The sequence below is a fragment of the Acomys minous genome, assembly GCF_964271855.1.
Source record: "Acomys minous genome assembly, chromosome: 15".
Classification (NCBI taxonomy): domain Eukaryota; kingdom Metazoa; phylum Chordata; class Mammalia; order Rodentia; family Muridae; genus Acomys; species Acomys minous.
In genome coordinates, this window is record NC_140497.1 from 94908583 (window position 1) to 94923765 (window position 15183).

Sequence of the window (15183 nt, forward strand, 5' to 3'; positions counted from 1 at the left end):
CCAGAGGCTAACGTCGAGTGATGACAAATTTAGCACCTTCCTGAGGTACATAACAGGTTCAAGGGCGGCCTGGGCAACAGTGAGACCTTCAACAGAACAAATACCAGGAGCAGCCTCGCACCTATGACACAGCACACACATGCCAAGAAGGTCTGAGGGATAAACTAGTAGTACCATTACTGGCCAAGAGGTGAGCACGTGCACATTTGACGGGCACTGCTCGGTTAGCTTCCACGGGGACTTGGCGATTCACGCTCCTCCAGTGTTACAGGCTCACTCTCCAGTCCCTGGTCCACTAATTGGCCTTTTCAAACCACAAGGTCCTAGCCATCCTGACGGGCTGAAAAGGAAAACATGTCAGAGTAATGTTAAGTTTCATTTCTACCGTAGCCCATTGGAGCGTTTGAAAGTATGCTCAACAACTATTTGGTTTTCATTTTCTCAGGCAGGTTGTTCGTATCTTCAGTCACATGCACCCACTAAAGCAGCCTCTGCGCCTGCCGGGTTGGTGTCACAGGCACGTCAATCTGGTACGTGAAACTGTGAATTCTGATCTAATATCTTAAGTGTTTGAACAGGAGTGCTATAAAGATGTATTGTCTGACACCAACATGAAGAATACGGTGATATTTGCCTCACTCCTCTTTAAAAGCATTATGAAAATTCTGATTTAAAAAAGCTTTTTATTGATTTTTTTGTGAGTTTCGCATCATGCTCCCCAATGCCACTCATCTCCCTCTTCCTCCACATCCACCCTCTGCACTTGCAAGCCCCCCCTCCAGTAAAACAAAATAAATAGTATAGAACAAAAAATTTCTCATGAAAGCTGCGATGTCACAGTGTGTCACACAGTATATACCCTTCTGCCCAAACAGCTTTACTTGCAAATGTTCATTGCGATGAGTCTGGTTTGAGGCCTCTGGCTTCGGCTACACTGTCAATACCGGATTCTCACTATGTCTCCTCTCAGATATCCTGCTGTTGCCCCGTGTCATGGAGATCCCGCAGCTTTGGTTCTGCAGGACCAGCCCCTTCACATCCTTAGCAGTTCATGGATGGGGAAGATGCTGGGGTGGACCAACTCAAAGCTCTGGGTCTGGTCCCGGGTGGTAGCTGAGTTTGTTTAGCCTGCCAGTTCTCCTGTGTCTACACCACCAGGGCCAGCTCACCTCAGGCTGCCTAAGTGAGGTGCGGGGCCAGCTCTCCTGCACTGCCCAGGTGAGGGGTTGGGCCAGCTCTCCTGCACTGCCCAAGTGAGGTACAGGGCCAGCTCTCCTGCACTGCCCAAGTGAGGTACAGGGCCAGCTCTCCTGCACTGCCCAGGTGAGGGGTTGGGCCAGCTCTCCTGCACTGCCCAAGTGAGGTACAGGGCCAGCTCTCCTGCACTGCCCAAGTGAGGTACAGGGCCAGCTCTCCTGCACTGCCCAGGTGAGGGGTTGGGCCAGCTCTCCTGCACTGCCCAGGTGAGGGGTTGGGCTAGCTCTCCTGCACTGCCCAAGTGAGGTACAGGGCCAGCTCTCCTGCACTGCCCAGGTGAGGGGTTGGGCCAGCTCTCCTGCACTGCCCAGGTGAGGGGTTGGGTCAGCTCTCCTGCACTGCCCAAGTGAGGTACAGGGCCAGCTCTCCTGCACTGTCCAGATGAGGGGTTGGGCCAGCTCTCCTGCACTGCCCAGGTGAGGTACAGGGCCAGCTCTCCTGCACTGCCCAGGTGAGGGGTTGGCCTAGCTCTCCTTGTGTCATAGTTGATAAGGGGTGAGGTTGGTTCTGCATAGCCCTTGGATATCAACATGGCCCCAGGCAGCAGCACAGGCTAGTGACATTCACATGGCCTTTGGTGGTAACATGGGCCATTGACATTGACACAGACCCCTGCAGCTACAGGGTCACAGACCAGACATGGCACCAGCCAGGACCCCACCATGGCCTCAGGTGGCAGTGTAGGCTACTCACATGAGGCTACTCCTCACCACCCTCCTGTGTCCAGTTCTACATTTCTTCATGGTGCACAAACTGATGCACTTCTTGCCCATCTCTCTGCCATGTACCTGCTCATAGTAGTTGTGCTGGCCTCTGGCGTCCTCTGCCTACCCACATTGTGTGGCAGCGGGCCTCTTGAAAAATTCTGATTCTTTAACGTAGAGACCCGGAAAGAAACTTTGAAGTGGAGCTAGAGGTTCAGAAAGTCTAAGTTGAGACTGTGATTTGAGAACATTCTCTCAGAGTGGGATGCTCTTACACTTCAGGGTCCAGTCTAGGGACAACCTTCCTGTCCCCTGTTAAGTGATGACAGTGTCCCATGCAGTTCAGCTGGGAGAAACTGCAGAATGACTGCCAGGTTGTGCTTAAGCACTGAACCTGGGTCCTCTGGAGAACAGGTAGGGCTCTTAACCACGGAACCATCACTCCAGACCCTAGCTTATACTTTTTTTACTCATATTTTTAAAAAAAAATCCACGTGGCTATGTACATATATGTATAGACTTATATCCACAGGATAGTCATTGAAAAATATTTGTTTTGAGACAGAATCTCCAGCCCAGGCTGGTCTAAAATTCCTGCGTAACTGAAAGTGGCCATAAACTTGATACTCTTGCCTCTACCACTTGAATACTGGGCTCAGTCCCTCACCCCATCCCCACAGTGCATGGGATGGAACCCAGGGCTCCTGGGCGGCAGGCAAGCCCCTCACTCACTGAGCTCCACCTGAGGCTCTGCTTCGACCTTTTGACATGTAATATTTAAGTATCTCACTGAACATTTCCTCTCCTCATGGATGTTTTGGTTGCTGCTAATGAGTCGTAGTTTTTAATACTCATGCATTAAAAAAGATTAGTTCATGGGATCCATGAATAAACTCAGTGACACGTACGGCAAATGGGGAAAAACACAAGGCAATGTTGATTATTTTTTTCCTACACCCCATACATACAGAACTCAGGTTTCATATTTCTTCATGTAAGATTCTGTCCCAATTTTATAAAGGTTCCTTTCTGTCAAAGTTTGAAATAATATTTAAAAGTGAAGCTGAACCTACTCACACATAGTTTGAGTTGGAAACAACATACATTTCCCTTAATATCTGTTTTGGGGCTTTGTTTTCAAATTAATTTTTTGCATTCAAGTTAACTTAAAGATATTATCAAGAACACCTGTCCAGCACCCCCTCCACCACTCATATGTTGTGGTACTAGTGATCCTATCTAGGGCCTTACATGTGCCAGGCAAGCACCGCTCAGCCACATCCCAAGCCCCACAGCTATTTTAATAGACAGCAAACACATTCCCCAACTTTTCCTCATCCATGCTTGTTTAGGGAAAACATTAAAGAAAATTAAGAAGTTTCTAAGAATGAGTTTTCCAGACTTATCTAAACTTAGCTTTTCTTATACAAGTATGTCTTTGATATATTACTGACATTTTTTTATTTATAACTGAGATAACTATACTTTTTTGTGGAAAATTTCAATTTCTATTTCATTTTTTTAAGGATTGAAAACTAGAAAGGACGTGATGGAATATTTCTCAAGCTAATGTTTTTCTCTCCATATCATGTTGCTGACTAGAGGGTGAGAAGTCCATGGTTCACAGTGAGCATAACACTCTAAAGTGGACGCCAATTTTACATGTTATGCTATTCATGAACTCACAGAGTTCCTGGGCCCAAAGGACTAGGGGTATGGGACTCACCAAGGCTCACACTGGATGAACACAGATCACAAGTAACGTAATTTTCGCTTTCTTACATTTCTCAAGGAAAAGAGAGAGATGGTGATTTATAGCTGTGTTTAAAATTAAGACAGGAGAATAAGTGTTTCTGTTAAGCAAATACACTTAAATAGGAAATTTCCCTTTGTGGGTGTAGCCAGCACTTACTTAGTGTGGTGTAGCTGTGGGCTGCACACTGACAGAAAGCTGTGTGCTGCAGAATGTTCAAGAATGGCAGTGTAATGGCTTGGGCAGTGTCCTCCTGCAGAAGAAAGCGTTCTGTCCAACCAGCACTACCTTTGGAGGACTTTTCAATGGCCACTGAGCCTCACGGGAGCTTACTGTTGTCTTACTGTTTCCTGGGCAGCCAAACCTTCTTGCCTTCCCAGCGTTGAATCAGGTGGATCTATCCCTGTCTTGCACATTTATGACATTTTATATTCATCTGATTTGCATGCCTGTCCTCCTCACTTGGAAGTTCCTAGTAAGGGATACATGTGTGTTGATAGGGACCATATTTTCACCACTGCATCCTATGAGCACTGCAGAGTACAAAGTTAAAGTGGGAAGTCTTGAGAGTTCATCAAAAGGCAGGAAATGAGCAGATGGATGGATGGATGGGAGGGTGGGTGGGTGGATTTTGGGTGGATAATTGGATGTGTGCATGGGTGAGTAGATTTTGGGTGGGTGGTTGGGTGTGTGGGTGAGTGAGTAGGTCTTGGGTGGGTAGTTGGATGTGTGAGTGGGTGAATAGATTTTGGGAGGGTGGTTGGGTGTATGGGTGGGTGGGTAGATTTTGGGTGGATGGATGTGTGGGTGGGTAGGTGGATGGTGGGAGAGTGGCTGTATAGGATGGTGGATTTTGGGCATGTGAGTGGGTAAATTTTGGTTGGGTGGGCGGATGAATGTTCTGCTTAGGAAGATTATATCCGAGGAAGACATTTCCCCTCAGGATTTACAAAGTTGAGCAGTTTAAAGCGCACTAGTCCCTGTTGCTGCTAAAGTGGTAAAATTCACTAATGCTCTGCGAAGCAGCTTGGAAGCAGAGCTCCTCCCTCTGCCGGTGACAGCGGCCGGGCGTGCCCTCTATTGGAGAACAGTGACGCTCCAGCCTTGAGAAAGCTATCAGCCTTCACTTTATCAGCAAAGTACCGAGAAGTGAAGCATTGCTTGTGGCAACATCAGTTTTTTTTTTGGTGATACTTAAAAACTGAGATTGAGCCAAGGATAAAATGATGAAGAAGAGGAAGAGTAGGAGAGGAAGACGAAGAAGGGGAGAGGAAGAAGAGGAAAGGGAAGTGGGGAGGAAGAGGAGGAGGAGGACAACCAACCATTAAGGATATTTCCCGCACTCCATTCCCGTGTCTTCCCCTCCTTTCCTTCTGGTTCTGGCCGTTCAGAAGACTCAACAATCACAGATCCACTTCAGACACAACTGAGTTCTCTCTGAGGCCCCTGTGGCTTTATTTTAAGAGAAAACTTAGACTTGCTATAGGAATATGTCCCACTACCCTGATTTCCAAGCACACTGAAGACATTCAGCCATGGATGTTCACATATGACACCAGCCTTTGCAGAATCAGCTTGTGTATGTATACATTAAAAAAAGAAAATTAAAGCCCTTACAAAAATGTTTAAAAATGTTCAAAGCTTAGAAGAAAAGCTTTTCTTCATTAGTCAAGGTGTTTGAGATGGTATTAAAATAATATCTAAAAAAAAAAAACGTAAGAGCAAGGAGACATTTAATTTTTGGTGTGCATGTGTGTGTGTTGTATACATTTGTGGGAGGTGTGTGTAATTGTGTGTAAGATGCACACACCTGTGAATACGGACGGGAGCCAGATGAGGGCCCTGGGTGTCCTTCTATACCATCCTCCGCCTTGTTCCTCCTTTGAGGCAGGGTCTCTCAGCGGAGCTTTTGTTTTCTTGGCTGGCTCCACAGCCCTCCTGTGTCTTCATCAGATCTGAACTCAGGTCTTTATCTTTGCTCAGCAGTGTCCCCCCCCCCCCCCCCCCGCTTCTCTGCTTGAGCCATCCAGTTCCTGGGAACTACTTATCGTTTCAAGTTGATGAAAAAGAATAAAAAAAATATACATCACTAGTCAAAATAAACAAACACTTCAAACTTTATCAGTTTGTGCCATTGGATTGTCAAATGCAAGAACCAGAATGACATTATGTGAGTAAGGTTGTGCCAGGCCGCCCTTATCTGCTCTGACACAATGTTAGGGAGGATGTACAGACATTATAACCCAGGCGGCCAGGACACGGATCCTTTAACCCAGAGCAGCTGGGCTTCCAGTTGGAAGGGTTTACCTGGCTGCCTGCTCCTGCAGACTCTGCAGACCCACGGTCTACCTGAGACCCTTGGAGAGTTTTCTCACTAGAGGGCAGCATTTGACCAACTGTCCGAATAGAAGGTTGCTGGTGAGTGGGCGAAAGCCAGGCAGATCGCTTGCCTTAATAACTCAGTTAGCAGTCTCACACGGATTTCTAATTCGATTCGCTGGACGGGGACCCAATTTGGTTTGCTAAGCCTTTAGGAAGGAGTTTTAGGGATTTACTCCACTAGTAAATAGGAATTGTCTTTAGATAGGTATTAATGCTAGGTCTGTGAAAGTCATGCTTACCCCAGCACTTGTATTGCCTCGCCTTTTAAATGCACATACATTATTGTGTTAAATTATTTATTATTGCAGCTGAATGGAACAAGAGCAGAGGTCCTGGCTCAGCAGACTTCTTTGTGTTTTCAACCTCTGCAATGGCGTCTTTTTCCCAGTTAGTCTGTATTATTTTGGGGGCGGATTTTTTGTTTTCAGTGTGGCCTGTGGCCATGCTGTAGATGGCTGCAGAAACAGCAGGTGGAGCACTGCCTTGCGGGAGATGCTTTTCCTTTGAGCTGCTCCTTGAGATAGGGTGTTTCCCATTTTCTAGACAGCATGCCTAAGGGCTGGCCCACTAATGAGTTTAGGAGCTCATAAGATAGCCCTGCTCTTAATTTGAGGTCAAAGGAACATGTCGTCGCTCAAGTCTCCTCATTCTGTAAGTGTTGGGAGAAAGCAACAGCTCTTGTTTTCTGGCAGAGCTGACTGTGTGGTGGAGCCATACGGTGTGTTTGCGGTTTTCCGTGGTTGTAACAAATGCATAGGCCAACCAGCTTATAAAGAGAAATAGTTTACTCGGCTCACCTTTTTGGAGGTTCCAGACCATGACCAGGTGCACGTATTATTGTTGGGTTGTGCCTGGGGTGTGGGCAGCACGCCGTGGTGAGTCTGTGGGGTAGAAGGAGCCATTTAAATCATGATTAGGGACGGCGTGGAGGGGGGCAGCGGGGAGCCGCCTCTACCCCTTTCAAGGCTGCGTTCCCAGTGGTGGGAAGACCTCTTGCTTAGGAAGGAAGTTCTTCAAGTCCCTACTACTTCCCAACGGCACCAAACGGAGGCTGAACCTTCCACACAGGAACCTTTCTGGGGACAGCAGCGCAATTATAGCACCTGAGATCTGGAGGCTGCGGCGTCTGAGCGTCCGTTGTGTCCCAGGGCACTGTTGTGGAGGCCAGTGCTGGAGAGAGCGGTGTCACCAGGAGGGGCCATTTAAATAGTTTTTCCTTTCTGACCCATGGATTATTCCTCAAGTGCCTCAGCAGAAATTTACATGGACAAACCTGCGTACGTTCCCATATGTGTAAGTTCTTGTACATGTGATGTAGGTAGACTGCCGCTGATTTCTCTTTTCAAGTATTGAGGCAAACTTACTTTGGTGTCAGCCTGCTTTTATGCGGCAATGTAGAATCTTAGTACCTTATGATGTTGAAGGGGACACGTTTCTATACCGAATTTATAATAGTTTATTCAGTGTGTGGAGTATGTATGTGTTTTATGGGTACATGCATGAGGGCGCACATGCACATGGAGGCCAGTTGTGGTATCAGGTGTCTTCTTCAATCGCTCTGTGTCCTTCCTGTTTGAAGTGGAGCCTCTCAGCCATTCAGCTAGGTTAGCCAATGAGCTCCGTTCAGCTAGGCCTGTTAGCCAATGGGCTCCGTTCAACTAGGCCGATTAGCCAATGGGCTCCGTTCAACTAGGCCGGTTAGCCAATGGGCTCCGTTCAGCTAGGCCGGTTAGCCAATGGGCTCCGTTCAGCTAGGCCTGTTAGCCAATGGGCTCCGTTCAACTAGGCCGGTTAGCCAATGGGCGCCGTTCAGCTAGGCCTGTTAGTCAATGAGCTCCAGAGATTTGGTCGTCTCCAGGGCTAAGACTACCGGGAGTGCATTGTGGCACCTGGATTTTTAGGGTGCTAGGGATCCTCAGGTCCTCATGCCTACACAGCAGATATTTAATCAATTGAACCATCCCCCAGCCCACCCCAACTTACATTATCAACAAGTAGTCTAAACAACACACTTCTGAGGTGTTATGTTGGGTTTCTAACGGCTACATAAACAGAATTAAATTTCCTAAATGCTGTGATTGTTGGGTAAGGTATTTTATGTGGCAGCACATTTTCCACACAAAGGCCCGAGACAGTCTGAAGGTAGAAATGCTGTGAGTGAGGGAGTGAGCAGAAACTTCTGGTATTTTATTCCTCAGGCCTACTAGCCCTGGCTCAAGTAAGCAGAGTTCACCTAGTATTTTTGTATCAGTTCTGGGGACTGGCTGATTCTGTTCCATTTCATCAGTTTGAAAGGTTTTCTGAACCATTGTACCAAAAACTTGCACAGCATATCCTGTTGCTACACCAACCTTGCTTTGCTTGACCCCCAGCATGCGTCTGAAGTTAACACCTAAGTGTTTTTCAGAATCACAGAGGCATCCTCCAAGTCATAAGGAATGCTGGCTCTCTTTAAAGGCAATCAAATTGAGCTAATTTAACCCATGAGAGTTGCGAGTGACAGAGCCCTGCTCAAATTGAGGCGACGTTAATGAGAGCCTTTGGTCACTGCTGAGCCTGGGAGGGTCAGGTGAGCCGCTCACACGCTGCCGTTCTCTCCTGCCATGCTTGAGGGTGGCTTTCTGTCACTCTTCACCTTTTCTTTAGCATTTTGCCTAGGTATGGTATGTCTGAACAAAGTGAGCCATATAGGGATTGGGCAGCAGAAAGGGCTCCCGGTCGCTCCAACCTTTGTTTATTCATGGGACAAGCCTCTACCAAGTGCTCACACCACAGCAGAGTAGTGGATGCTGAGGTACTAGGACACAGCTCCTGCCTCCCTCCACACAGATCCAAGCCAAGCATCGGCAAGATGGTGCTCCAGATGTAGAGGTCTGTGTCTGGGGTACGGTAGGGGACAGAAGACGGAGCAGGCTTGGCAGTGATAAGCAGCCATGTTTGCTCTGGGCAAGGGGATTTTATGGGATTGTGGAGGCTGAGCCTGGCAGCATGGTACTGCAAAGGGCTTGGTTGATGTCTTCTCCTTTCTACAGCTGTGCTCATATCACCATGTGGAGTAGTGATCTGGCCTTCCAACATCACTCTAGGGAGAGTGGTCCATGACCACAGAGTTAGTGTTAGACACCTAAGAGATGAGCCAATGGTGGTGGAAAATGAATGGACACGGGGAAGGCTGAGTGGAGGGTGAAGTGTGTCTGGGTTCTGTTATTTTGTTAGATTTGCCACTTTTAGGAACTTGTCTCACCTCTCTGCACCCCACAAACCTCTGACTTCACAGGGTTTTATGAAATTCAGATGCATTTTTGCTTATAAATTTATTAGAACTTGGGTTGGAGAGATGGCTCAGAGGTTAAGGGTACTGCCTGCTCTTCCAAAGGCCATGAGTTCAATTCCCAGCAACCACATGGTGGCTCACAGCCATCTACAATGAGATCTGGCGCCCTCCTGTGTACTTAACAAATAGATAAATCTTTTAAAAAAGTTATTAGAACTGACTCTTAATCTATGAACAAATAAAGATAAATATTTTAGTAGTCCTGTGAGCTGAACACTTTCTATAATGTCGCTTTTTGTTTTAAAAAGAATGCTTACACTTATGTAGTGTGTGTGTGTGTGTGTGTGTGTGTGTGTGTGTGTGTGATGTGTGTGGTGCTCACACAGGGAGGTTGGAGGACAGCCTGTGGTGGCTAGCTCTCTTGGTCCCATGCAGGTTCTAGTGGTCAAACTTAGGTCATAGGCTTGAGAGTCAGATCCTTTAGATAGTTGAGCCATCATGCTGGCTCAGAATCTTGCTTATTTTAAAAACAAACAAACAAACAAGCAAACAAACAAACAAACCAATCTTTACTTTGTGTGCGTGATTGTGTGGGTCAGAGGCCAGCGTTCGCCCCCTGAGCCATCTTGCTGTCCCTTCATGCCGCCACGTTCTTTGTCCGTCACCCTCGCTTGGTGACAGGCTGTTCTTAACCTGAGCTCACACGTCTCCGCAGCCGGACTTGTGAAAGAGTTGACCAACGGCCCAGAGCTAAAGCCCAAGCTGTCGTGATCCCACAGGGAGAATGACTTGGTCCACCCAACCCTGCAGGTGGCCAGCGCTACTGAGGCAGCACACTGGTCCGGCAGTGTGTGTGGCCCGGCTGCCTGAGAGCTGGGCAGGCCTGTGGGGACGGTGAGTGCGATGAGGTTCAATCCTCAGGGTCCTGAGTGGGTTCTCAGCTCAGGATCTGGAGCCCCACCTTAGACGAGACGTCATCTTCCAGGGTGGGCAGTGCAGTCCCAGGAGCTGCAGTTCAAGGATAGCCTTTCCCTGAGAAATGCCACAGAAAACAAAACGCTCCTGGCTGTTGAGTGAGGCAGAAGCTTCAGGTTCTGTTTTTCTGATCCGTTTTCAGTCGGCGTCACAGGCCTGTGGACTACGGAGGACACAGACCGCGGCATCTAGTGCTTGCTGGGTATGCGGTGAACGCCGGTGAGGGGCACGTCACACAGCTCTGTCTATTCAGCCCTCACTGTCATTCTAAGAGGTGGTGTTACCGTCTCCTCTCACGGCCACACAGACCGAGGCACGCCCGATTCTGGTAACTGCCCATGGTCAAACTTCACACGGCCCTGGCTTCAGGCTGTCTGAGGGCAAGCCTTGAAATCTTTTTCAGGCTGTACAGAGTAGGGGAGCAGCTGAGCTAGTCTACCTTGTGTTTCTTCACCCATAAAACAGCCCACAGGAAGCTAATCCTCAGGGGTGAGAAGACGCTAAGTGAGAATTCATTGCGCGGTGCCTGCTGCAGTGCTTAGCATGTAGCAGGCGTCATAAACAGAGGCGGTCTGCTGTCCGTCTGTCTGCACATGTCTATGGGCAGGATGCTTCACTCTGTGTTTGCTCAGGTCAGTGACTCATGGTGCCTACTTTGATTTCATTATTTCATCAACAGACATTGGATACCGAGCACCGTGCTCCACAGTATAAGGCCCGTGGTAGCATGCTGAACATGTTGGAAGGTTCTTGGTCTGGGTGGGCTGCAAACACATGACAAAAGTCACTAGAAGTGGCCAGTGTTTATATGTTACTTCCTGTTTATCAGGCATGGTTTGTTTGCCAGTTGGATATGTAAGTAAACTGAGGTACGGAAATGCGTTCAGCTTAGAGAAAGCCATGCTTGGGATTTAGACAGCCAGTTCCTGGGCCCCTGTGCTCGCCTTGATTAATGGTTAGGACAACAGTAGCAGCAGTAGTGACACTGTGTTGGGCAACCACTGGGCACCTGGCTCATTATCATCCTTGTCTGCTCTCACAGTACCTCTGTGTGCTATGGAAACAAAACCCGAGACCTGCCATGCCACGACGAGGAGGAAACTTGTCTAAGGACTTGCAGTTGGTGAGTGACAAATCAAGGATCTAGACCTAGGGCGAGCCATCTCTTGGTGTCATCTTTTCATTTGCTGCTCTTGTCTCCCTTGAAGGAGTACTGTTGGTGAAGGGGAGCATCCCAGGTAGCCATGGTGACCAGTGTGGCATCACGGCATTATGTTTGGCTTGGTGTGTGAGAGAGTGTGTATGTGAGTGTGTGAGTGTGTGAAAGTGTGTGTGAGAGTGAGTATGTGAGAGTGTGTTAGAGTGTGAGTGTGTGAGTGTGTGAGACTGTGTGAATGTATGAGAGTGTGTGTGAATGTGTGTGAGTGTTGTGTGTGTGTGAGGGGGAGTGTGTGTGTGTGTGTGTGTGTGTGTGTGTGTGTGTGTGAGGGGGAGTGTGTGTGTGTGTGTGTGTGTGTGTGTGTGTGTGTGTGTGTGTATGTGCTTGCTGTATATACACATATAATGGAAGGATGAAGGACAAGGCTTGGGAAATCATCCCGGCCCTTGAGGCGGCTTCAGCATTAATCTCCTGCAATAGCACAGGCACTTCAGGCAGAGGTGAGGAGGTGTTTCAGATTTTTTCTCCCTGAGTCACCCCAATTCTATTTCTGTTGACTTTCTTATACTCATTTCAATGCTCTGCTCCCTTGCTTCTGTTTTTCTTCCAGCTTGGTTTAACAGTAGGGTTTCCAGACTAAGCAAGTAAAACAGAGGGCATGGGGCATAAGCTAAGTTATGTTCAGTTAAACAGCAAGGTTTTTTTTTGTTTTTTTTTTTGTTTTTTTTTAGTATAAGAATGTCCCACGCATCTTCATGTATGCAACCCATGTGTAAAAGGACTATGGAAAGGCATGAGTCCCAGTCATGGGGCCGGGCAACCTGGGTAGCAGCAACTTACACGTTTCATAATCTCTTTGTATTCTTTTTGCATGGATGGAACTCTGTCCTGTCTGGTGTTCGGCCATGCAGAAAAAGTCCTCACAGTCAGCTCTTATCTCCTCCAAATTCCTAAGTCCACTTCTGATGACCAATGAGGAAAAGAGTATTCAGAGCGGAAACTGGTCTTAATGGCGTTATGCCAACAGTTGTGAGCAGATACGCTGCCTTGCGGTACCATCTCATTTCTCTTTGCTGGCTTCAGGGGTCTCCTTGAAAGTAAGGCATCCTTGCGCTTGCCTGGCTTCCTCTTTGGTTGCCGTCCATGGCCCCTTCCTTCATGCCACGCCCCCCTTGATATGGGCATGCCGCCAGCTGAGCAGATGGCTGGGAATCTTGGCATGCCAGGAAACTATTAGGTTCATCAGTGGGAGCAACATGGGGTAAGTTCCTATCTGCAGTGTGAAAGCAGACGCCCTCCAAGGGCACAAAGCAAAAGCCTCTTTGGTTCAGGGGGGCTGACCCTTCAAGCCCAGACACACTCTCTGCTGAGCTGCAAGTGCAGAGCTCCTCAGGAACAAATGGCCTCAGGAGACACGGAGGTAGACGGAAGACGGACAGAAAGTCCCATTGCTGCCTCCCTGGAGGCACCGAGGGCCAAGACCGCTGTGGGTGACAGCAAGTGGATCCAGCAGGAACCTGTTTTCCATTTCTGCTGAGAAATCTCCTGAAGAGAGGCAGCGAGTCTGCCAGCAGATGGGATATGCTCTAGTTTCCTACTCTGGGGTCACAGTGTTCCCCTAAACCTGAAATGCTAAGAAGGCGTCCACTCTGTTTTCTTGCAGCCTTGATTTTTTTTTTTCTACTTAAAATGCACATGCTGGCTTGGTAAACTGTTGACTGAGCATGCGTGAGGCCCTGGGTTCAGTCCGCAGCATTGGGCATGGTCCCAACACTCAGGAAGTAGAGACAGGAGGATCATAAGTTCAAGGTCAGCTCTGACTACATAGTAAGTTCCAGGGCAGCCTGTACAAAATGAGACCTGCGTCTCAAATGCAAACATAAAAAATAAAATAAAATAAAAGCTTGATTGCTAGAAAACCCCTGTATGTGTAGAAGTGTGGGGCAAGTGTATCTTCGATCTCGTGTGTTTGTGCGTGTGAATACAAATATTTATATTTAATGATAACTAACCTGCCAGGCTTGAATCTTTTATTTATTTCTCAACTCCATCAAATTGCTGATCTAGTTTCAATGGTCACATGATCAGCTTCCTGCCATTCAGTATAAAAATGGTTTCTTAGTTACAAATATTAACATTGTGGTTGATGTATAATTTAGGTTTTCTTGTATAAATGGTCCCCTCCTCCCAATCCTCTTTTTGCTGCTGGTCTCTCAAGCCATCGATGACGTTCCGTGGGCTTTCTCTTAGAGGCTCCCTGCTCTTTCTCAACTCCTGGCCTGTTTATGAAGCATGTGCTTTATGTAAGGACTTGGAGATTTCATGTGCGTTTCAAATGTCTTTCTCCCCATCTGAACCCAATCAACTAACATCGAATACACTGTCATCCATTGTACGACCTGTGTCAGAAATATCTTCCTCTGCCTAGCTCATATCTCATTAAACATTAATGACGTAAATGTTTCTCAGAAAAGATGTTCATATCACCACCACATGACCTAACCAGTCCCTGAGAATAGACCGGTTATTTATGTCTAAGCTGTAAGTCCACTCAAAACATCTCACCACAGCCACGACCTTCCCGTTCTCTCTGGCCTGGCTTGGCTGGTGGTAGAATTTGGAGTCTGTGGAGCGGCATGCTGAGGCTTTCTCCAGGGAACCCTCTTCTCACCTGAGAAGCTGGTGGGGTGGCCCTGAAATGCGTCAGTGTGCAGTGTGTGGGGCACCAAGCACCTTGGACATGGTTATATCTACATTAACAGGCATCAAGCAGAGGCTAAGGCTAAGATTCTGGGTGGAAGCTGAGTAAGAAAGGATGCTCAGAGAGAAGGGACCAGAAGAATGCCTGTCAGTCAGGATGCCAGCTTAGAAAAGACTTCCCGTCTCTTCTAATGTATGACTAAGAGTGCATTACACATTAAAGCTAAAATGGAGACATGTTAAGACTGATTCACCTAGATACCCGACTTTACCTTAGAACAAAAACAAGACCTAAACCCTCAAATAGCTGTCTGACTCCCAGGTTTAGTCATCCTGTGAGTGTCCTGGTGTGTCACGGTCTGTGAGCGGAAATGTGATGGAGGACAAGGCCGCTTGCTACTTGAGGTCACTGTTACTGAGTCACTTATGAGCTGGGCAGTGCTGTTAGAGTGAGGCCTGTCGTTTTAGATGACCCCACAGCCGCTCTTCAATCATCCAAGGAGGTGACATCCGTAAAATCTTGCTTTTTCTGTACATCAGCAGAGAGTGGTGGCTGTGGTGACAGGGTTAAATCTTCGTTTTTTTCCTCATTAAGTAGTCAATATTTTAACGTCCCACCTGGATAAATGTATTGGAAAGGAACTCTTTCTGATGGCTGTTCAAGCACTGGGACCTATGTTGGTGAGGCACCATCAGGAGAACAGGTATTTTGAAAAAAAAAAAAACCATGCATCAGAACCATCAGTCTTTAGAGGCTGCCCCATCTGGAGTTGAGTAGATTTTGGTCATAAAGGTCACAGGCTATGCAGAGGTGATCCTGGGCCGGCGTGGTAATGAGTGAGCAGCCGTGCGAGAGGAAACCGGATGGAGCTGACTCTGTTTCCCTCATGACCAGTGGAAAATCCCAAGGTCAGCCAAAACTCGGCCAGCCTCCTGCTGCGCCTGGTGCAGCTGGATGCTCAGGACTTGACCGTGCCTG

At 47.7% G+C, this 15183-nt stretch overlaps 1 long non-coding RNA gene across 1 annotated transcript; it reads left to right on the top strand.

Annotated features, from left to right (window-relative positions):
• The first annotated feature begins 10535 nt into the window (after positions 1 to 10535).
• LOC311585340 lies at positions 10536 to 11502 on the top strand. Its single transcript, XR_014775193.1, has 3 exons — positions 10536 to 10673; positions 10811 to 10977; positions 11388 to 11502. It is a non-coding gene; the product is annotated as an uncharacterized lncRNA (long non-coding RNA).
• The last annotated feature ends 3681 nt before the right edge of the window (positions 11503 to 15183 follow it).